Source organism: Molossus molossus, unplaced genomic scaffold (assembly GCF_014108415.1).
Source record: "Molossus molossus isolate mMolMol1 unplaced genomic scaffold, mMolMol1.p scaffold_m16_p_16, whole genome shotgun sequence".
Taxonomy (NCBI): Eukaryota; Metazoa; Chordata; class Mammalia; order Chiroptera; family Molossidae; genus Molossus; species Molossus molossus.
This window is the reverse complement of record NW_023425351.1, coordinates 57947915-57972547: the sequence shown is the minus strand read 5'-3', so window position 1 is coordinate 57972547 and position 24633 is coordinate 57947915.

Genomic DNA, 24633 nt, shown 5'->3' with positions numbered 1-24633 from the left:
GCCTGGAGCCACCCATGGTCTTGCATCTGCCGTTCCTCCGTCTGGAATGATCCTCTCCAGATCTCAGGATGGCTGGCCCTTCTCATCGTTGAGGTCTCAGCTCAGCTCCCACTGCCTCAATGAGCACGAACTCAACCATCCTTTATACAGTGGCTCTCGATCCTCACTCTGTCTTCAGTTTTCCTTCCGCCTGCTGCTAACTGAAATGAACCGATTTTATTTATTTGTTTGGTTGGCATCTGCTTCCCTCCCCCAAAAGGAATCTTATGAAGAGAAAAGACCCTGTCTTTCTTCTGCCCAGCACGTAGTAGATGCTCAGTGCGTATTTGTGCAGTGAAACAAAATTACAGTCATGAAAGAGTACTTGTAATGTGAATATTTGCTGCTACTAAGAAAACGGTAACCTGATGAAGGGCCCGGGATTTGACCAAGGGGATCCTGGGAATAGGGTGCCCAAAGGAAGTAAGCACCCCAAAAAGGGACAAAGAGAATTGGGACAGAAGACTGATGGGAGAAGGGAGGGCAGAATGGCAGGCAGGGATGATACTTGGCAAAGGTGACCTTTAGCTATTCACGATTTGCCCACAGCACATACTAAGGAGAGATGTTCTCTTGCTGGTTTTCCATTAGAGAAACAAGGTGATTATCTTGGAGAGCCTAAAATGTAATTCAGATCTCCTCGTTCTCACGTCTGAGGCTGCTTGGGGCCCTCTGGCAGTCGGTCATTTTCACACAGCTGTGGAATATTCTCTGGCTGGGGAAGCATCAATTCCAGAAGGATGGTTTTCTGTCACACCCCCAACTTGTTCTCTCAGTAGCCTCCAGCCTCCGAGTCCCACTGAGCTGAAAATATGCTGAATGCAGAGAAGCAGGAGTCCGCAGCCTCTGGCTCACTAACAGCCAACTCCTTCCCTTTTTAAAATGAAACACCATGCACTGGGAAGGCTAGGGATTTCAGACTGACACGGATCAGCTTAACCTTTGATGGGGGAATTCACTCTAGTGGTTACCCCAGTGCTTAAGTGATCAATAATAAAACTCAATTCTGCCAGATTGATTTTCTGCTCTCTATCATCACCAAATCGTTGCCACTCCACGGAGCATATTCCCCATTTGGTGCCCCGACGCTGCTGTGGAGTCTGAAGAACATCTCAGAGGAACGAGGTGAGAGGCAGGAATGAAACAGGAACGTGGGCTTCTGCAATGGTTCTGTGAACGCTGGCATTGTTTTTCTCATCCAAATCCTACTCTAGTGTCATCTAACACTCGCTTCTAGCTGTAGACAGGCAGTATGATAGCACTTTCCTGGAGAAACTTTATAAACCATAGGAGAAAAAAAATCCTCTTCCTAAGTGATATGTGTCTGAATTCTCAACTTTGATGCCTAATAGGACAAGAGGCTCATTCCCACTGGAGTGGGCTCATCACTTTCTAGTGATCTCCTGAGAGTTAACCCCTGTGGATATAGCATGATACCACTGCCCTGAGCGTTGGCTGAAAGGGCAGGTGACGAACATGTAGTCTCTAAGTAATCTTTTGTGGTTTTGTTTCACAAATCTCTTGTGTTTTGCAAATCTACCCGTGTCTTCACCATTGTCTGAACCTCCCTTACTGTACTATGAATTATAGTTACTTTGTATATTACGTCGTCGTCCTAAAATAAACACACTCCTAAGGGCAGGAACCAAGCCTGCCGTGCCCAACGGTTTTCCCCAGTAGTCAAACTCTCAGTGAGTTTTATTGAAATTAGCTGAATGCAGAAAATGTCTCCCACAACCGTTGCTGGTTACATATAGCTAAAAAGCAGTGAAACCTCACTGTGCATGCTGGCATCCGAACAAACCTGTTCTTCACATCTCTGAATCCTAGAGATAAGAACGCCTTCACATGGCTCATAATGCAGGAAATTGTTAAAGCAGAATCAAATTCCAGCTCCTGGGCAATGCAGCCAGGCACAATAGACAGAAATGTCTCCAAACCTTAAATGTTATAACAGCAAAGCCTTGCTTTTGGACGGCGCTAACACTTCACAACTGTTTCTCATCCAGTCTTCACAATAGCACACGAGGGAGGAAGGGCAGATATTACTAACTTCATTTTGAAGGGAATGCATTGAATCACAACGCAGATAAGTGACTTGCTACCGTTCCGCAGCTAGCATCGGAGCAGAAAGTTGGCAACCTAGGCTTCTAGACTACCAGTTCATTCTTTTCCGACTAACCTGCACTGTAGACTTGCCTTCCTTCTGTGGTACTTTTCATTCATTTATGTGCATACACACTGCCCGAGGATCTTGTTAATACACAAAGACTGATTCAGTGTGCCTGAGGCGGTACCTGAAAGTCCGTTATTTCTAACAAACTGCTAGGGGATGCTGATGCCACTGACCAGAAGACCAGGTTGAGTAGTTAGGTGCTAGAGGGCGGTAACCATGGTAACCTACCTTTATATCCCCGCTGCTTGGCACATAGTAGGTGCTTGATAAGTCTTTGTTGACTTAATGAAATAAGTCAAAAAATAGGTCAGCCATGCTTGACCCACTTTTGGTTATCTCTAGTGCCCAGTAAATAGTAAGACGCTCAGGAAATACATAGTGAATTAATGAAATCAATGGAACAGCCAACGGAACTCCCTGCCACCATACTCCGAAGGACTTCCAGAGCAGGGGTGTCCTTGGGACACCCCCGTGCTCACCCTGTGTGAGCGACTGGGTCCACAGTGACACATCTTGCTTCTGTGTTTGCATCCATCAGAGTACATTCTTGACTCCCTAAGTAATACGATGACTTTTTCCAAAGACTTTTTGTGCTTTGAAGACATTGTCTCCCCCAGACTTGCTGCCAAGGCTCCGTGAAGTAAACCAATGTCAGCATCCTCATTGTTGCCCTGGGAGAAGAAACCTGCGTTTTTCCAGCCTCCTCAGCAGAGCTGACAGTAGAGCCCGGGCCTGCTGCTCCGAGTCCAGATCCTGACACTCGGCTGAGACTCAGGGGTTCTTCACATCCAGCACCAACCTTAGCTGCTCGAGGCTTCCTTCCAGTGAAATATTTAACTGTTCTCAGCTGAGCTGTGAAACAAAGGGCTTTATTAAGAATAAGGGATGAATAACACAAAGCTTAATTAAAATTCTCCGAACAGTTCATAAGAGAGAACAACGCAACCCACATTAAACCTTTTTCTGGGAATTCCGTCTCAAGGTCTGGGGCTCAGGACACTCTGGCTCTTTTCATCTGTCTCAGGGGAGCATGAAAGTGCTTGCATGTATAAATCACCCCGTGAATGAGGTTATCTTGACAAACTCCTAGCAGCAGCAGTTACATTTCTCAGGAAGGGGGGGGGGTAACCAGCGGGGAGAGGGATGGAATGTCACCCCCTCCTTCATAGAGGTGCTGCCCTTCAAGCCTACTTTCACCCACCTGGGGCCACTTGGCTCCCACCTGAAGCACAGGTTAGCCCCATTAGCTAGGACCTTTCCAGATGTTGAGCAAGAAAGACATTTTGGAATTCAGAATCAAAAACTCTAATTTCAAAGAGAAAGAACAGAACACCTCCACCAGGAGCAGAGCTGGTGTGCTGTGCAGATACCTCGGACCATGTCATCGGGACTCAGTTTCCCTCCATCTTCCAGCTCTGCATTCTTCTAGGGTCACATCACTATCAGGAAGGTGTCCCCTTTGGATGGCAAGATGGCCCTCAGCCCTTGGACCTACATTGTAGTAGCTCAGGCGCACCCATGAAAAGCGAGTGCCTCTTTGACCCAAGTCCCAGGGTCCCCTCTCACGTGGTTAGCTTACCGATCCCCACAGCCAGGGTCTGGTTCAGTTTCGCCAGGCCTGGCGGAGCGCCTCCTCTTGGGCTAGAAAGTAGAGCTCCACTGAAGCACAAAAGCCAACAATTTGGAAGGAGGAGTTACCCCAAGGGAACTTGGGGAGTTGCTCTAAATAATGAAGGAAGGAATGTGAGTCGGTAAGCAAGACAGGTCTACTCCTAAGTCTGATGGATCTTGTCTGAATTCTGAGAGCTAGGTTTCTCCTCAGTTCCAAAACCCAGTCCAAATTTGAACACTATTTCTGAGAGATGGCTCCCTCTCTTTCTTCATATCTGGGTCCTGTCGTGGTAACCTGCCAAGTAGTTTACTTGGAAAACTACAGTAATCATAGGTAGTACTGTGAACCCGATACTTGTATGATATATCTAATTCTGTCGTCACAAACACCTATAAAGATGTGTTTTGTCATAACTCCATGTCTAGTGAGACAACTGGGGTCTGAGTTAAGTAGCTTTCCTAAGGTAACATGACAGTTATGGGAAAAGCAAGCTATAGAGTTCTGTTTGATTTTCAGAGTCTAAGCAATTAATCACTACACCGTGTTGCCCTGCTCCATGTTCATGGACTTCTCTACAGTGAATGGGACTTCTCTACAGTGAATGGGACTTCTCTACAGTGAATGGGACTTCTCTACAATGAATGGGACTTCTCTACAAGTAATGTGTGCCTGTTTTATGGCAAATCACTTGACATCGTTAGACCTTAGTATCTCCGTCTATAAAATGAGAGAGATGATACTTGCCCCGATCTGCCCATCCCATCTGTCTGTGCCATGGTGAAGGTTAAATGAGGTGATGCGCATGTAACAGTATGATTGTGAGTCCAGTCAAATTATCAATACAGGTATAAATTAGAATTTAGAAACACACACATCACACCAGTGCTCACCGTTACTTGCTTCTAGCTCTGCCAAGAACACACACCCTTTTCAGCCAGTTCCCGGAAGCTCTCAGTGCATTTTCTCACCCCCCCCCCCCTTCTGAGAGGTAGGGCTTCACTGTATGTCCCCTGCACAGCCTGGTGTCCAGCCACCTCCAGGAGACCCTTCACTCTCAGCGTCGTACAATCCTGCTGTGCATGTGTGAGGGCCAGCCCTGGGAGGACATCTGACCGTCCTCTGTGTCACCATTCCCCACCCGGGCACCATGGCACATGGGAACCTCTGTCATTACCCCTGTTTTTGTCTTTTTGACACTCACACCCACAGGACTGGAAAGAGATCTTCAGCTCTGTCACTCAAAATGAACAAGTGACAGAATGCACAGTGTTAGACACCAGTCTCTGCCTATGTGATGTCTTTTTTAAGCTCGTGTTGCTGGATTCATATAAAATTCAGAGGAGCAGAAAGAATTTCGACAAGTCTCAGCATCTCTCTCTGGGGCCCACCCCAGACATCAATAGCAGCCACATCTTCTGTCATCTTCTTAGGCAAGTTTTTGGTTATTTTTTTATTATTCAACACTTTTTTATTCTAATCATCGTGCCAGGTATAGCTATCTTACAAGATGTAATGGGGATTTTTTTTAAAAAACTCAGAAATTCTTTTTTAAGTGAACAAAATGCTTTGCACATCAGTTCAGTTTTTCAAAACAGAGAGAGCTTGGAAAAGTCAATAATAAAGGGTTATATGCTGCATCTTAATCACGATGAATGCTGAGCTGGCTCTTCTGTGAAGCAGTTTCCTGCCTGGTACCTGGGTTGGGAAGTCCTCTTAGATCATCTCCTCAAAAGAATGTCTTCTTTGAATTCTCAGTATTTGTCCTTAACAGCAGTAATGCTCTTTGTTCAAGACTTTTTACCTCGGTAGACAAAGTTGAAAGCATACAAGACTGTTGAGATAGCTATTTTTCAACTTAATAACAGCATGTCTTCAGCAAACGTAAATACAGCTGGCGTGGTTGAAATGGATTTCCAGAGTGGTCAGATAAGGGACCATTCATTAAACACAAGTGAGCAAACAACTTCCCAGCCAAAGTATACTCGGGGCACTTGGGTGTTTATAAAATCTGGTTAGTTGTTTCTCTTGTTCTTCCTATTTGCAGTGGATGGATTTAAAAGGTGAATGGAACAGTTCTTTCTGACCTAAGTGGTCAAGGATGTAATGGACGCCGGGAAGTTTTCTCAGGAGTTACAAGTTAAGGACTTTTCCGTTACTGTTCATCTCTATCTTTTCCTTAGTCACGCTACTTAACCCGTCTGAGCCTCGGCTTTCTCATTTACTACACGGAGAGCATTTTAACTTACCTCTAGACAGCTGTTCCTGTCCATCATTATTCCCTTCTTTTTGTGCTAACGATAACTTAATTTTCTTTGGAGAATCATTCCTTCTCCACTGTAGTGAAAGTTGTATGGGCCTATCCCTACAACCCTTCATTCAAGATTAAGTGTTACGTCTGGCCAGTGTGGCTCTCTGGCTTGAGCATCGCCCCATGGACTGAGAGGTCCCGGTTTGATTCCCAGTCAGGGCACATGCCCCGGTTATGGGCTCGATCCCCAGTCGGGGGAGTGCAGGAGGCAGCCAATTGATGTTTCTCTCTCACATCGATGTTTCTACCTTTCTCTCCCTTCCTCTCTCTCTAAAAAATTAATATAAAAAAAATTTTTTTTTAAAGATTAAGTGCTATGACACAGGGCTAGCCATGAGTGATCAGTCCCTCTGGCCACTGGGATTAGTTCAGGATTGGTTCAGGTCTGGGCATGTGCAGAGCAATCCCTGTAAAAACCTCAGGAACCATCACCCCAGACATCTCCTTCTCCGGGATACCAGCTTTGGGAGCATGAAGGCTAGAGCCATGGGCCACCACCTCCTGGAGAGGGCCTGCCAGGGAGCAAAACAGACACAGAGGAAAGACATTTGTCAAATAAAATGCTGCCATTAAAATCAGGAATGCAGATTTGTTAAATCCTCAAATAACCAGCAGCCCCTAGACAGGATTGTACACAATAGAGGCTTGATAATGATTTGTTAGAGGAGCAGACAAAGGCATTTGAGGGATTCTGTGGCTCCGCTCTCAGAGACCCTGCTGGGAATTGGTTTATCTCGCAGAGTGGAGCCAGCAGGACCAAAGGCCAGAGCTCGGGCTCACTCCCCATCCTCAAGGGTTCTCAGTTACTTTGAGAATCCTCTGTCAAAGGGTTCCTCAGAGAAACTGTCCGAGGGAGGCAGGCCACATACCTGATCTTCATTCCGGCTTCATTATCCATGCAGGAGCTATTATGGTGGTTTCCTAAACTTTTTTAGGCTAGTTGTGATGATCTAATGAGATGATGAGAGGAGGGATCCTTCTCCATTCATCAGTTCAGCTTGGACACCACGGGCATCTCCCTTGAGCATCATCTACTCTCTTGCTAAGGTAGCACTGAAAATTCACTCTTTGGAGCCATTTCTGGATAGAGTTTTCATACACAGAAAATTGGAAAAGTCTGAACATAACATGTTAGACCTTTGTGGCCATTGTTAAATATTACTTCAAACGCCATTCTACTTCTTCTTGTTATCGAGGAGCATTTGATTTTAATGTACCTGTTTAAACATTGGCCTCCTCTCTAGATTTCTCATCCAGCAGTCCCTGTGCAGGCAAAGCTCCCATTAACTTTCATAAAAGTTTTAAACATGAAATACTGTCGGGAGGTGGCTGATGTTTTATTCACACTGCTGATGATTATTTTAAATGTTTTAATTGTTCCACTGATGCCCCAAAGCTGCTCTAGGGAGAAATGTAGTATTAGTCATCAAAAGCAAGCATTATACAAATATAAGGTGAGACTGATACAATTCCTTACAACTTTTTATCCCTGAAAAGCTGACCTGATACATCACTAATTATATATTTCAGAGCAAGCTGGTTGATAATAAGCATGAAGGAAAGGTAATTTAGAATGACTTGGGTTTGATGCACTTACTATAACTTCTGAGACTGTTCCATAGAAGCAAAATAAAAGTAATGATCCCAACCCCTGAATCACTGTCCTGAATTGTTGTTGATTTTGTGATGACTTATCTTATCCCACTGTTTTTTGTTTGTTTGTTTTGTTTTGTTTTTGTATTTGTTATTGCTGGTTTTTAGCTGAGCAGATTTGAAGGAGTTGTGCTTAGGGTTCAAATATCCACTCTAAATGTGGTTCTCTGATAGCAATGGATGGATGACTCACCGCTCATAAGAATGATGGAACTTGGACCCTTGTGTCAGTCACAGAGAGTGGGTTCAATGTCTGGCCCCACATAATAAAGCTCTGCACCAAGGGATAGTATCATCATCTTTCCTTAAATAACAGTCTTCATTTCTAGCCGGGACAAGAATTTCATCTTCAATAATTGATCAGTGGGGCAGAACATCTGTTGTTGGCAAAACATGTTTAAAATAATAGTATTCAGTCGCTCTCATCTCAGATGCTTTCAGTCTGCTCCCAACATCCAGTGCACATTGCAAGACACAGGTTTATTCATGCAGCAACTGATTGCCATTATTTTTAAATTTACCTCATCTAAAAAGAGCAAAGGCAAACTTTCCTCTGAGTGCTTCCCAGCCTATATTTTATACTTCAATATTAAATTAAATGCAGAGTCAATATAACATCCTGCTTTGCTATAGTGCAAAATGCTTTCATGCTCGTTTTAACAAGGATGATGTCCTGGCAAAAGTATACTGTCAGTATAAATGTTTGTTTTGCACAGTGGAAATGAACAAAGAAAGATTCTTAGTACAAGAAAGTCAATCGGTGGCACATGAGAAGGTCTGAAGATGCTCTGCTCACTCTGTGTCTGTCACCTAGAGATTTATCGTCAGATAAAATGTGTTTGTTTTTTCCATCAGTAAAGCCTTCGCAGGTCATGCATGGCTGGAGAGACCAGCCCATTGGCATCTTTGCAGAGGTGATAGGGGCATCATAAGCCAAGTGTCTTCTGAAGGATAAAATGCCATATCGTGCTCCCATGATATAGGCAAGATGTAATCATTCTGAAACCGTGTGCATGGTTGAGTTCCATTTTTAGATGCATTTTTAAATTACAGTCAAAACATTCTGGAAATTCCAAATGGAAAATTGAAGGTCTAATTAGAGGGGGAGGTCAGTACAGACTACGGGAATAAGCCCTAGCTTAAGGGTTAGCCTATCCCAGTTCTGGGCCTGCACTGCTGCTCTAACCTTGAGCAACTCATCTGACTTCAGAATACTCATCTCTAAAGAAGGTGGTCCAATGACTCCGACATCTCTCCTTACTCTAACATTCTCTAAAGCAGTGCTCAGAATCTACTTTATCCCTAGATCTTAGTAGAAGAAACCATATAATTTAGAACTACATTGCTTAACACAGTGACCACATTGGATATTTACATGCAAATCTAAATTAATGAAAAGAAAACCGAACTTGAAATCCAGCTTCTCACTCCCACTAGCCATCCCTCAAGTGTTCAATAGCCACATGTGGCTAATGGCTACTGTGGCTAATGGCTACTGTATTAAATAGGACAGATGCCAAAACATAACCATCATTGATTTATAAAGCTTGTTTTCCACTCCTTAAAACTTGGTGGCGTTTTCTAAATGTTTGTGGAAGGAATAAATGATTTGCTAGCAGCGTTACCTTCGGGAAGTCATTCAACCTCTCTGAACGTCAGTTCCCTCATCTGTAAAATGGACACAACAGTATCATACCTCACAGGGTTTAGTAAAGATTGAAAGAGATGCAGCTGGCGTGGCATTTTGTTCAATGTATGGCTCCAAAACAAATAATAAGTACTATGTCTTAATTAATTATACAGTACTCAGAGTTTATTATTTTATTAATAAGAGCTCTAGTTGGTTAATGTGTGCTCATTTTTTAAAAGGAGACTGATGATATTTAGCGCTCAGGGATCCTGCTCAAGTTGTTTTGGAAAAATTTATAGAAAGCCCATTTATTTGGCATTCTCTTCACTGGTGACTCTCACAACGTTCTGTCTATTTCACCATCAAGCTTTCTTCACGACACCCCAGATGATGGCTTATAGTCATCAGGTACTTTCTTATTGGTTAACCCTCCCGCGACTTAAGATAGATGCTCTTACATCTCTATCTCCTATGGTATTAATACATGATTTTTCCTCTCATTTAAATATATAGTCCTTACTTAGTAAAGCAGCGTGGAGACTGGGAAACTTGAGTTCTGGAGTAAGACACCACATGATATTTATCAAGTTACTTACCCACTCAAAGTCTCATTGTTTAAATTTAAAAAATTTACTGTTGGCATTATGGCAGAGTCTCATTTCTAAAAGAGGGGAGATGACATTAGAACTGGGACATGAGACTTAAATAGTAAGGAGGAGCCAGTCATTCAACGATCTTGAGGAGGAGGGGACATAAGTGGACAATGACTAATCTACACCAAGGAACTGGCACAGAGACACTCAGGAGAGAACAAAGACTAAAGGGGAAAATGGTTGAGCTGGAGGCAACCCGCAGCTGGAAGTCCATGAGGAAAGATCCATGTCTTATGCTTTATAGTAAGCTGTTCCTACTTCTAGCATGATAATTCAGTTTGCTGATAAATTGATCTTCTCCACTACAACTTTATCCCCAAGTTTAACCTCTCTTCGGATATTCTTAACCTCATGTGATCATTTTCCACTAAGTCTCAGTGAACCCAAGTAATTTCACTCTCCATTTGGTGCCTTTGGCTTCTAGCACTGTAATGGGAAACTATTACAACAGTTCCTCAGAAGCTTTATGCATTTGTACCTTTTCCCCCAGAAGCCAATTATCCATCCCATTCATTGCTGTGCTCAGAACCTCCTCCAATTCATCTCTATCCTTTGCTGCTGAGCTAACAAAATGGAATGGCCTTTTTTCTGAGAAGAGTACTTACTACCAAAGACCAGAGGGACAGTCTCCTCAATAAGTGTGGACTGGGGTTTTTTACAACGTGGCCCCATCCCAAACAGTCTGGTTTGGCCCTGTACTCATGGCATTGTCCCAGCTGCTGCCCGGGACTTTTCTTGCCCACTTAGCACCCGTCTCAGATATCCTCTCCCCAGGTGGAGTTGTGCTTGTTCAAATTGAGTCTCAACTTCAGTTCTGACCATAATGTCTTCCATTTTATGACTGGGGCCTTTCTCAGTTACTTATATATTCAGCAGTGTCTTAGAAAATCCAGCCAACTCTGAGCATGTAATCGTAAATGAATAGATTCAGAAATCTTTAGCTGTGATGTGCCCAAGGCAAAACTCCACTGGAAAAGCTGCTTTTCCCGAGATGGGGTGGAGGCCAGAGGCAGGCATTCTGAGAACAGAACTTCAGTTGTGCTGCCAGTGAGCCGGGAGGCCTGGGCTTGGGTTGTATCTCACTTTGGATTTTGTGTGGCCTCGAGCCAGCCATTTGCCCTCTCTGGTGCTAAGTCATCTACACAACAAAGACTAAAACTATTCATGGTTTCCAAACATTCTTTTAGCACAGGACATCTTTTTAAAACACACTTCTATGTAACTCCAGCTGAATTCAGCGGACAGACATGGCACTGTTGGAATTTGGAGCTAAGATTGCTCAGTCTAAATCTCACTGTCTGTTCGTCGCCTGTGTAGTCTTCCATGGAGTCCTGGGACCCCCAGAAATAAACCCATGGACCAGACAGTTCTTCAGGCCCTTTTCCGTTCTCTGGGTCTATAAGTAATAAACTGTACCGGGGGTGGGGGGAACATGTGCAGAAATGAATACACGAGGAACTAAGACATGGAAAATAGAAGATGCAAACTAGCATTAGTTAAGATCTATTATGTCCAGGCATTGATAAGATCAAGAAGTGGCCACAGGCCTTCACAAATAGAAGGAGACTCATGTAGATTTCCAACAGAAGTTTATATTATTAACATGTGTCCAAACCAACAGATAGCCCGAACATCTCTGACATGATACCAAAATTATATCTCAAATAGAACAGAGTATCTACATCTTTTCTTCTCTGATTACAATATGCCATCCACCTTTCCCCACAAGAGCATGGCTGAAGAGTCGATATCCATTTAGTATATTCAGTAGGTGTTTATCCCTGTCACAGGCTTGAATGAAGGAGGATGCCACGTTCTTTCCCAAGAATCTGACTCCACAGGAAGACAGAGGTTAGAGAGGGCAGAAGAGGTCATACTCAGAGCTTGGGAGCAGTGTTTCCAACACGCCCGTTCTTCCCGCAGGGCAGAGCAGGCCGTGGGCCGCCACCTCGTCCTGCTCGATCGGAATGCGTGTTCTTGACCTTCTGTGCGATAAAATGGGTGAAATACCTGGAAAAACTTCATTCCACAAAGCAAGCATTCCTGAAAAAGTGAGGCCATCCTCCGCTTAAATTCTTTCTCAAAGAAGTCTTCATGAACTAGATGCTGCAGTTTAAACTGGGCCTCCCTGTTTTCCCCTCTCGCGCTCCCTGTTACTTAGCTTTATAGAACTTGCATAAATTTTTAAGAATGTGTTCATTTATTTACAACCTCTTCCTCTCCGGACTGCAAGTCCTACGACGGGAAGAATAGGGTTTACTTAATTCACTCCCTTTCCTTACTCCTCTGCCTCCCCACGGGAATGTGCGTTCCTTAAACACAGGGGCCACAGGTCTTTGTCTTCGCCTCCCTGGCTCCGGACGGCACTGCAGAGCAAACAGGCCAGGTGACCCGGAACCCCATGATTTTGTGTGGGGGAGGGAGGTGGGGAAGAAGTTTGAGCCTCAAGGACAAGGAGGATGTGAGGTTAAAATACTACCGAGAAAAACCTGCCCGCGCTCACAGGACGACACGCTGTACCCCGCTCTTTGCTGCATCTCTGCCTTTGGTCCCCACGTTGCTGCCTGAGAATGCCTTTTCTCTAATGAAATGTTACTAATTACTTCCTAATTGGTATTTATTTATACCTGTTTCTCAAGTGCTCGGTGCCAGATGCTATTCTAAGCAAGCCGTACTATTAATTTTAATACCTAACACATGGGCTCCCTGGAGGCCGGACCTGTGTCAAAGCCTCAGGTGCAGAAATGTGAAAGAAGAGATTTCCTTCGCCTGAAGGTTGGGTGAGTCCTGAGTCGGGGACAGACCCAGGGCACTGGAAGCATTCGGCTGCCCCAACCCTAGATGGAACCGACCGTGGTCCACTCCTGGCGGGCAAGGCAGAAACGTGCCATGGAGGAATGGCAAGTGGGTTCCATTCCTCATTGCAGTTCTAGTCATTTGGAAGGAACAGCCTGGATTTTTTTTAAAATTATTCATGTAGGCTCAGCAAGAACAAGTGTCTCTGTTGATTAGCAATGTCTGCCATGCACAGGTGGAGGAGGAGAGGCCATGGTTCGTAATGTATTCACCAAACCTAGCCCTTCTGCAGAGAAGGCGAGTTCTCCTCCCAGGCCAAGCCCCTGGAAAAGCACAAAATTCAAACCCCATCAGTGCAGAAGAAAAACTATCACATCGAGACGGCATCTCCTATCCAGAACCTCTGGCCGCAACTGACCACAATTGCTGGTATAAGAGAAAGAGGTGGCGAACCGATGAGCCCAACAAGGTGCCAAGAAAGGGTTGAGAGCTGCTGTTCTCTCTACAACAGCTTGGTACTTCAGCTCATCCCTGAGCCGTAGTCCCCCAACCAGATCTCACCTCCTATTCTAGGAAACTACAGGTGTTTATACATTTATTTCTTTGCACTGAGCCCAGTTTGTAATTATGTAAATTTATGATCAGCTGAAATGTATGGTCAGGGCTCACCACTAGATGAGCTGAACTCCACGAGGGCTGAAACTGTTTTCCACCTTCACACTCACTACCTGCCTCACTGCCTAGCACGCAGAGGGCCCTCAAGAAACACTGAATCTGTGACTGCGTGCGAAGCAGTAGAGCTTTGGAAAGGCTTACTGAGAGATTCTGACCATCTCCCTGTCCCATGGGACCTCATGTGGTCGGTGTTGTTGCTTAAGTCACTTTGTGATGAACTCAGTTTGGGAGACGAGGAAAGGCGAGTGAATCCTAGTTTATTCATGTCAAACAAGTAACATTCTAAGAAAAAAATAAGAGCATTTTTAAAACAATAAATCCCGTCCACGAGAATGTTTTAGTTCGTCATGTTACTAACATTATTTTAATAGGACAACACAGTTGGGCGAATAGAAAATAGTTCCCAACTAGCAATGACCAAACCTCAGACATGTATAAGCCAATATGATATAGGTTTCTGAATCTGATAGAACAACTTTAGGGGAAATGAACCACTGAGGATCAATGGGAAAGAAATATTTTGGAAGAACCATGACCAGATAGGATTTGATAAGAATGGGGGACACATTCAGCTCATTTGGTTGAAGAGTCAAACCACATCACACTCATTGCATTTTCTTGTTAAGTGAGCTCCTGAAGTTGTGGGTCTGTAAGCTGTCAAGTCATGGTCTAAGAAGAATCACAGGCATAGTTATCACCAGCTACTTTTATTACCAGAGAAGGAGGGTGCCTGGGCCATGAGTGTGTCTTACCTCACAGCCAAGCATGAGAGATTAGGGGAGAGAGGTGGTTGTTGACCAAAGTCAAGAAAGTGATTTTGTTCTTTCTTAAGAGCCTGGTATTAAGAGTTTATTCTCTCCGCAGTTTGGAAGGATAGGTTAGAGAGGACTGAGATGGACTAGTAGCCCACTCCTTGATACCTTTAGCTAACCTAGAGGATATCGGAAACACAGAGAAGAGCCCAAATAAGCTAGGCAACCTATGAAAGACACTGATTTTCAATTAAGTGATCTCTCGTTCTAGTCCCAAAAGGAGACAAGACACAGCTTCCACCAACGCAAATGGAATCCCACTCTAGGCAGCTCCGTGAGGTCTTGTCTACGCCTGTCTGGGGGCCACCAGGAGAAGCTTTCTCAGCTTGTTCCATAGTCTCACTTCAGGGCACTTGCCTGGGCCTCCCCGGGTCAGCTTCTTCCTTTTGCTTTCTAGTCTCAGCTCTCCTTCTCTATGGAATCCATCCCCTTATGTCCGGCACTAGTGGGCACTCATTGAACACCTCTTGAATGAGTCAATATTCACATCATCAGTCTGGTCATCTGGGCCAGCTACAGAATTTGCAGTTCCCAGAGAAAAATGAAAAGGTGGGGTCTCCTTTAAAAACTAGGCGAAAAGTATTATTAAAGGTTATTAAAGTGTTATTAAAGGTTATTAAAGTATTAAAGGTTACTAAAGTGTTATTAAAGAAAAGCTTTCCTTTTCTTCCACATCTTCTTCTTCAACCTGATGTCTTTTGCTGCTTGATTTGTTCTCAGTAAAGAAAAATTAAAAATGTAAATTATTAGCATGAATTCTACTGTCTATATTATGCAATGTCCATTCAAAATGCAGACATAAAAGCATTTAATACACATGTGGAATCACTGAAATCATGTAATTTGCATTTCATAGGTCATGCAAGCACTTGTATTCTGTTCTTACCAGAACAGTGGAAACACTGCAGAAAATTAACTCGACTGTTTTTATCTTACTTCTTCTTATCATTTTACCAACACTCTCTACCTTCAGTTTGTATGTGGTCACAGTGTATAAGTGACCTGGGGGAAGGACAATGGGTTGTCCCGTCTTCCCCATTTCTTCTCTATCATGACTTTCAGCATAGGTGATTGGCTAACACAGAGAAGTAAAAGAAGATGGGATAGGGTTTCCTGGGTTTCTTCGGTTACTTTGAACAGTGTCCAGTCCCTGAGAATTATAGTGACAGCCCTACGCACATTCACTCAGCACTCTGTAATGTACACAATGTATTAGCTATTGGATCAGCCCCAAAACTAACACCCACGTCTAGGTCAACAGAATGGTATTCACATCAGCCATAGAAATAACTTCATGTTATTACCTTATAAGACTGGTCTGTGTGGCTAGATATAAAGAAGAGAAAGAGTAAGGAAAATACATAACAAGGAATTGCTGGGGCCAGTTTTTATCCATCCTGTGTCTAGTCCCAGGAGTTCTAAACTGATTAAATACCAACATAGCTCCTGACCTGTGTGGCTTTGTGGGACTCTAAAGGGTTCATTTCTCTTACCACCAAAATTCAACGATATTTTATTGAGTTTTACCACATGCTTTCTATGACAATGCCAAGACCAGCGAAGGAGGTAGGATAGGAGCTGAAAACTGGCTGTAAATCAACAGATATTCACAGATATTCAGCGATATGGAATGAAAGCTCCCAAAAAGGGGAGATTCTGTATAGGAAATACATCCCAATCTTCTGTGTATGCATAATGACACACTTCCTCACCCTGGAATTGGCTTTGTCAGTACTCTTTCAAGATAAATGACAGTAAGAAAAGGGACCTAGGGGCATGTTACAAAAGCTTCAGCTTTCTATCTTTTGGACTCATCAAAGCCAGAGAGGTTAGTCACCAGGAAGAGCCGGCTAGGGTTCCGGAAGGACTGTTATGGTTTACCCAGAAGGTAGGTGGTCAGGCTTCCCCTGAGATGGAGGGGCTCTGCCAACCTAATTGCAAAAAGAAGAAAAACATGTTTTCAGATTAATTGTGAGCCTGACTGTTTTGTGTTCCAAGAGCAAAGAAAGGATTTGCGAAGACATGGTTCATTCATCCATTCATTCTAGAGACATTTTCCTAACACCTTTTTAACAGGTCAACCCTTGAGCTGGGTATTGCAACAAAACTACAAATAAATGTAAATAAACTACAAATAAAACACTGATTTTGCCTAGATGGTACTCTCAGTCCAGTGGGAGAGACATTTACATGAAAAACAAATACGACACAAGGTCACAAGTGTATAGGGTTAAGTTTGGGTGTTGCTATCGGGGGATCTTAGGGATGGGCATAAAACCCATGCCAGGCATTAGTAGCTTCTAGCACAGAGTGAGTCCTTAGTAAATATTTGGTGAATGCATGAATGAACAAATGAGGTCAAAGTTTCTCCGAGGAGTAAATCGATAAGGTTAGTCATTAAAATTTTATTAGGAAGCATCCAGATTGTTCCACGCAGAAAGAACAAGTTCCACGCAAAACTCCAGGTACAAAAGACAACAAGGCATGTCCAGGAAAGTCCAAAGACAGAACTACGGGCCAACAGGAGTGTGAGGAGGGGAGAGGGGCAGAGGAGAGGTGGTCCACAGAAGTGGGCTTGTCGGACATTCCTGAGGGATATTCCACACTGAGATATCCAGTGGCTAGTTGGTATGTTTCCAGTGTCAAACTTTTTGGCTAGACTTTTAAAGCAGGAGCGGTCATTGTAGCGCAGCAACCCAAATGTTACAAGTGGTTTAACCCTCCAATTTCCCTCCCTTAGCCCTCTGCCCAAGGACTAGAGAACTATGCTCTGCTGTGGAGTCATAGCAGGAGCAGTCATCTTCTCTCACCAGAACCAAGTTTCCTGATCCTTCTGCTCACTCACAGGAACGCGTTAGTTCCCAGGAAAGTATGAACGCTTCATAGGGGCGATCCTTGGGTCTCTGAGGTTGTCAGGTAGTCAAGAACCAAGTGTAACAGACCCATCCTTCCAACAAAATCTTGGTTTTGCAAATGGGGTGTCTGAATGTAGCTAATCCTCTTTTTTTTTTTTTACATCTATTATCAAAAATATTTTCAAAAGAGCTATGACTTGGCTCTGTTCATGTACAAGGAAGAGAGAACAGTTCTAGACTGGTCCGTGTGTCCACCTGCCCTTCTTCCAAATCTTCACACTCTCTTGGAGTTACTTCGTTTTTTTATGCTTACTCAACAAATATCTAAATTGTCTTTGACATCCTTGTGCAGAGAAGCTCTTTAAAACTACGGGCCCACATTAGAGTTAGGCTACCCAAGTTCGGTTCCTGGATCCATATGCAGATTGCCCGCGTGACATCGTCATGATAAATATCCTTGGCAGGGCATCTGCCAACGGCCTCTTGTGACATCTTTCAGACTGGTCCCTAACCACCCACCTGGTTGGATTTCTGGTACCTGAAACCCTGAAATTCTAGGACTCAGCAATCTGAAAATTCCTTGAAAGAACATTTTCTATGATCAGCTATTTTTTCTCTTTTCAGCACTTGATTCTGTCTTACTCTCCGTGTATATACACATTACATTTCATGATTAGGGAGTCATTACATACTTCATCTGGATGGTGCCCTGAGTTTTAAGGACCTAGACCAATTATAATTAAAGCCGGGTATGGATCACTGCCTATGAAGCATCAGTCCTTGGACCCTCAGTAGCTATTAACCTATTTTAATAATTGACTGAGACTATTGATTCTTCAAATATAGTTATATGTTTCTACCTTAGTGGAACCAATTACAGTTTATAAGTTTGTTGAAGGACAGCTGACTTCTCAACACTCCACTCACTGTCTCAAGGACTCAAAAGAGATAATGAATGACAGCTAAATGACCTCTAACCCCGGGATTCCTACTTCAGTCCAACTCAAACACTCCATGAGTATTTCTACCGAAATAGTACATAGGGGTGGAGAGAGAGTCTGTGAGGAGCAGGAAGAGCTGGGGGAATAAGCCATCATTGTAACCCTGCCGTTACTGCCTGCTCCAGCCGGACTCCACAGCAGGCAGCCAGCCGCAGACATCGTTTTTATTTAGGTGCCAGACTTTAAAATTGGAAGATTTCCCTTAACCGTCTGCAAGCCAGGTGTGAACTGAAATTCACCCGGCCTACCTTCCTTGAGGCAGTAACTGACGGGAGTGAGTGGCTGCCCTTTTCAAGGACAGGGCACTTGCTTTCCAGTTCGCCAGGGCCCCACTATTCCCCATCGTTATGGGCTGAATTTCATCCCCACAGATTCATAGTTGAGAGCCCTAAGCTCCAAAGTGACTGTGTTTGGAGATAGGCCCTTTAAAGAGAGTGTTTAGATTAAATGAGCCGTACTGGTAAAGTCCTAATCCAATATTATCTAATTTAATGTTCACAACAGTTTTGTGAGGTGGGCTGTATGATATGCATGTTGCACATGAGGAGCTGAGTGTAGAGAGAGGGGTATCCTGGGTCACTAACCTAGAAAGTAGTCAAGAGTCTAAGCCCTCACAGAGAGCTCAAACGAGGGCCGCTTGGAAGGACCACCAAATGGATAGAGCTTCTGCCGGGGTGTTAGATTCATGGAGAAGTCCGTAGACAAGGAAAAACATTGCTTCTCAGGTTCACTGCTTAAAACTTGCTCTGTTAAAACAAAATATACCTCCCTTCTGACTTCCCATTAGTTATAAAGTTCTATGGTTGCCTCTCTAGTTGAAAAATCGGGATTAATTAAGAATACAGTCTCTTAACCAGAAAGACTCCTTCAGGAAATACACACAAAACACACCTATAGCTCAAGCCTTAAAATTCATGGGGTGGAATGGTATTAATACAATCAACATTTCAGCATGAGGGGTATACAGGTGGTCTCTCAAATGCTATATCTGCGAATAACTGCAGAGTTCAAAAACACCCCAGTAATTCTTTAAATGTCTTACAAAGAGCAATGTCAGGCAAGAAGATCTAGAGAAATAGAACATAGCTTAACAAGAGCTGTCACAAAGGTAAAGCTTCTCTTCTTATTTTAATGTGAAGATGTCCCTTCTGAAGATACTTCACAAACCTGAAGGTCACCTTTGTTAATTTCTGTTACACTTTATTCATTTAGTTCATCGACCAGTTAGTCAACACACATCTTTAAATTCTCACTCTGCCAGGCACTGTAATAGGTGCTGCCAAAACAGAAAAATGACTAAGACTTGACCCTTCTTCCTTTAAAGATCAGAGTCTCGTGGAGACAGATAAATGACATAATGATTGAAAGAGAGTGAGGTGTGTCGTTCAGTGAAAGAAACAGAAGAAATAAAACAAGAAGTAACCACACCCAAACTTGAGAACTAGACTAGTTCTGTCTTGGAGAAAAGAATGCTCCCTCTGGTTAATTACAGCCCGGTCCTTCCTAGAAGTGCCCAGTCCGTTTCTGTTTTCTTTCTTTCTCTTGCTTAGGCTATCAGAGTGCAGGTGGTATGATGACCATGGCAGAGAGCTTCTGTACTCCTCTCAGTGAGTCACTGTACGCCTCAGAATTCACCAAGAAGAGGCAGTGAACCAAATTTGTATCTGATTTCCTTTGTTTTTGTTGCCCTCCCAAAGGAAAAGAACAGTAGCTCTCCCATTTCAGTAAATACAGAAAAGTAGACGTAGTCCTCCTCTTGAGACACTTACTTAACCAGAAAAGTTTGGAAGTCAGTGTTTACCTGATGGTTTGATAGGAAACTCTTGGGATAAACTTTCGCAGCATATCTGCCAGATAGACTTGATTAGTTCTTAGAAGCCCAGGGGCTCCAAGAGGAAACAGGAATGTTTTGTAGTATTTTATTTTGTGATTTTTTTAAAGTCTAAATTATTATTTTTTTTTAAATACATAACAAGAAAAAGAGGAATGAAGCAAGATTTCACCAGGATGAGAAGGGTGAGAGAAAGTAAGTAGTGAGAGAGGGAATTTAAGGTGAAGGTAGAGACATGAACCCATGTGTTGTATCTGGATAATCACAGGCATTTTATGCTATTTTATTTTATTTTTAAAATATGTTTTCATTGATTTTTTTTTCTTTTTTTAGAGAGAGAGGAAGGGAGAGGGAGAGAGTGAAAATCTATGAGAGAAAGAAACATCCATCAGCTGCCTCCTGCACGCCTACCAGGAATCAGCCCACAACCCAGACATGTGCCCTATCAGAGAATTATACTGGTGACCTCTAGATCCAAGGAACACTCAACCAACTGAGCCACACCAGCCAAGGCACTAAAAGCATTTAAAAGGCTGAAATAGGAGATATCTGGGGCAGAGGGCATAAGGGCAAGCATAGACAAGAATGACGGGAGAGAGATCATAGAGGAACTTGTGTACCACGCTAAGGTTTTTCATTTGTGTTTTGCAGGGTTCCAAAAGTTACTTGATTATATTTGCATTTTAGAAAGATCATTGGTATCACCCTGGCTGGTTTGGCTCAGCTGTTAGAGTGTCAGCCTGTGGTCCACAGAGATCTGGGTTCGGTTCCCGCTAAGGGCGCGTACCTCAGTTGCAGTTTGTCCCCAGCCCTGGTTGGGTCGTGCGGGTGGCAGCCACTCAATGTGTCCCTTTCACGTTGATGTTTCTTTCTCTCTCTCCCTTCCTCTCTCTCCCTCCCGCTCTGTCTGAACAAAAAAAAATGGAAAAGTGTCCTCGGGTGAGGATAAAAAAAAAAAGAAAGAAAGATCATTGGTGTCAATCTGGAGAATGCATTGGAGGAAGGTGGAGCTAAACGAGAGGAAACCAATAAAAAGGGCTACTTAAATAGCCCAGTATAAGATTATGTGGAAACAGGAAATCCTAAAACCACCCAAATTTTGATTCAAATTTGATTAAAACTGCAGCTGAACCCGCAGAGCACGTATCACAATGTTGTTTTATGAGAACTCTCCAAAGGAAGGAACGTTGTTGGCACAAAAATATGGAATATTTGTCATAAAAATATGGAAGAAAGCTGAAAATATTTGCAAACATATTAACCACAGAAGCGTGATAAATAAAGAGAATTACTCGGGTATAGTGAACAAAATTAAAACTATAGCACGCCATATGTTATTATAGAATTGAGATTCTGGCCAGTTTTCTAAAAGGGGGACAAGGATTTCCTGTAATACTTTGCTTTCTAACAGCTGAGATTTGTAGTTTTCTCCTATGGAATATAATCCCTCATCTCCAGGTTACCGCAAGCTTGTTTTGCATGCTTGTGGTTAGACATATTTTACTCACTGTTTGCTATAGGAATTTTCACTTGCTAGATTGTTGGTTGCAGAAATTTGAGTTTACTCACTGAAACTCTTATACACTGACTTCTTTCTGGAACTCTTCCACTACCTGAGAGGCATGCATTTCAAATTGTTGATCCCTCTTGTTGCCTTTCTCCTGTGGACATATTCTGGGGGGAGGGGGACACAAATTCCAAAAGATTCTTTCGAAACCAAGCAGTCTGTTTCTTCCACAGTGAAAAGAGCTCTAACCTAAGACACCGACAGTGATGGGGAGGAACACGTGAAGTTAAGTGACATTACAGACGCAGATAAATGAGTCTTACTCGTTTACAGGAGATGAATTATGAAAGAGAGTGGAAGATACCTCCCAGACGCGTCTTAAGTGATGAGGAGCACGGCGGTTTTCTTAACCAAAATATAGGCGAAAGAGCAGCTTCAAAGGATAACAACCATTATTTGAGACATACCAAGTAATGTGTCTTTCTTTACATTCAAAGGTGTGCTGAGCAGGTCGTTGAAAATATGAATCTGAGCTCAGGAGAGAGACTGGGGTTGGCGATAAATATTTCAAGATTGCCAATGTGTTAGTGGTAGCAACAGCTATAACATGATGTCCACTGAAATAATAATCCTTCATGTTGGTATGTATGGATACATATATGTGTGTATAGCATGTAGCAATTTTCTAAGCACACTTACCATTTAATACTTCAGATGAAGTAGGTAGCTCAAAAGCAGTTATTCCCATTTCACAGATGAATACTCTAAGGACCAGACAGGTTAAACTTGCCCAAATTCACAAGTCCACTCCAGAGCTCAGATTCTGACTCCAGTACCAGTGTTCTCCCTACTGTTCCATGTTGACTCATAATGAAGTCACTGTGTGCAAATTCAAGGGACCAAATCCTGGGGCTAAATCCTGTGCTCTCCAACTTGGGCAAACCCAATTACTCAGAAACAGATTGCAAATCCTCCATTGCGCTGAAAATCATAACCACTTAAATGAACACAAGCATACACATACTTCATTCTACAAGTGCTGTAGGAGTTGTTACCTTCCTCCCACGCTTGGCATTGGCCTCTTCATATTGTACTTTTAGAAATCTTGCACCTCCTGTCACTGGGAACAAAGTGCCTCTCAGTTCACCCAGTGGTATGTTGCCCTCTGTGTGGTCTCCTGTGGCAAGAATTCAGTTGTCCTGTGCCGTTTACCTTAAATCATAGACACAGAGAGAGGCCAGAATGGGTAGACTGTTGGATCCCAGTGATCATCCTTCTGGATTGTTCGTGGAGGGTTGACAGGGAACTTCGTTAGGCACAAAATCATAGAAGAGCAATGCCATCATCAGTGCCATTGGGGTTTATGAGCCAAGTGACACAGACCAGAATATTCTCCATCTAAAACATATTGCTTATGAGAAACTGGTTAAAGCTCCTAAGTAAGACATTATTTATTTTCCAGAGGGAGTTTTGAATATTTGAGGTGAAATGGTATTGAAGGGGATGAATAGGATTTCAGATGAAATTTTTTTAAAAGAATTTGGCCTATATTCAGACAAAAAGCAAGAACTGTTTGTGGAATAGAAAGAAGTAGTGAAAGAGCCAGAGAAGGAAACAAAAGCAATAGTACTAACAAAAGGGGCTGGGCTTGAAGTAGGAGCGCACTCAACCGTGCAGAATTGCATCGACCTTAAAAAGTGCAAAATGAACATTTTCAATGAGAGCCACAATGGTGGCTATTGAAATGCAGCAAAATGATCCAGAAATCAAAAGGGAGAAAGCAGTCTCAGCAACTGAAATGAAGCTCCAGACACGGCACCGCTTTCACATCACACATAAATGTCAGACGCCATATATTTTATACCCAAAGATGCCATTAAATTTAATGGGAATTTTACATGCACAAAGACTCTGGACGTTGGATACATGCAATGGGGATTTGAATTGCTAATACCAAAAAAGGGTCAGAAGGGCCCCTATCGCCTTGGAAAAGTCAATGTGGGATTTGAGCAAACTTTTTCTTTGGTGGCGATGGATTGTTATGGGTTTATTAGGATGTTCTCAGTTGGGCTCCCCTTTTTATGTCCCTTTAATGTAGAGGCTGACAAAACAGCTGATATAGATGGGTCCATAAAACATCTGGGAATGAGTGAGGCGAATGAAATCAAAGGTATGTGATGAGAAAAAAATACAATAAAATACTGTGTAGGGAAGAACAGGACATTGTGAAGGAAAGTCAGAGAAAGGACAGGAACATAGAGAATTGGACAATCTTTCTGGTAAATTTTATCCTTGATTAGATATATGCTAGGTGTTAAGAAATATTACCTCTTACAACATAACAAAAAGAAGTAAGTATGAACGTATTCTAGTGGTTATTAAGGATAGGTTTTCTTTTTATAATGCATTCACAATATCTGCAATTTCCAAATAAGCATGTTTATTTTTGGAATGGGTAATGACTTTGTTTAAGTATATATGATTATTTTTTAAGGAAAAACTTGAAGTCCAAACCTCACAGCTTTTTATAATAACTTGAGCCAACACAACATCCACATTGTAGAAAAGAATTGAATGTGGCTTATAAACTCTAACTTTTATAATTCTTGTTACTAACTGTGGAATTTGGGCAAATCACTTCATTCTCTAAGCTCCCACTTCCTAATAGGAAAGTCATGATGGGGTGGTGATGTTTTCCCACTCACTTTACCAATTACGAAGAACAAATGATATTTTCAACTGCAGTGGCATCTACGAAGTGTTGGTGTGGTACAAACAAAGCAAAAATGCACACTAGTTCAATTTCACCCAGAAGAGTCCCTTTAGAAATGTTTGTCTGATTTTCTTTTCATAAGGTATTTTATTTAAAATAAAAATGTAAAAATCTGAAGAAATATATAGAAGAAAAGTCAACTATAAATATTACCATCCAGGAAAAAGAACAAAACTCCTGTTAATGATTTCAATACCACATTCTTTAAAAACATTTCTTCTGGAATCCTAGTCATTCATTCAATACCATTTCACCTCAAATATTCAAAACTCTTTCCCTCTGGAAAATAAAGAACCTCTTATGAGTTTCAAA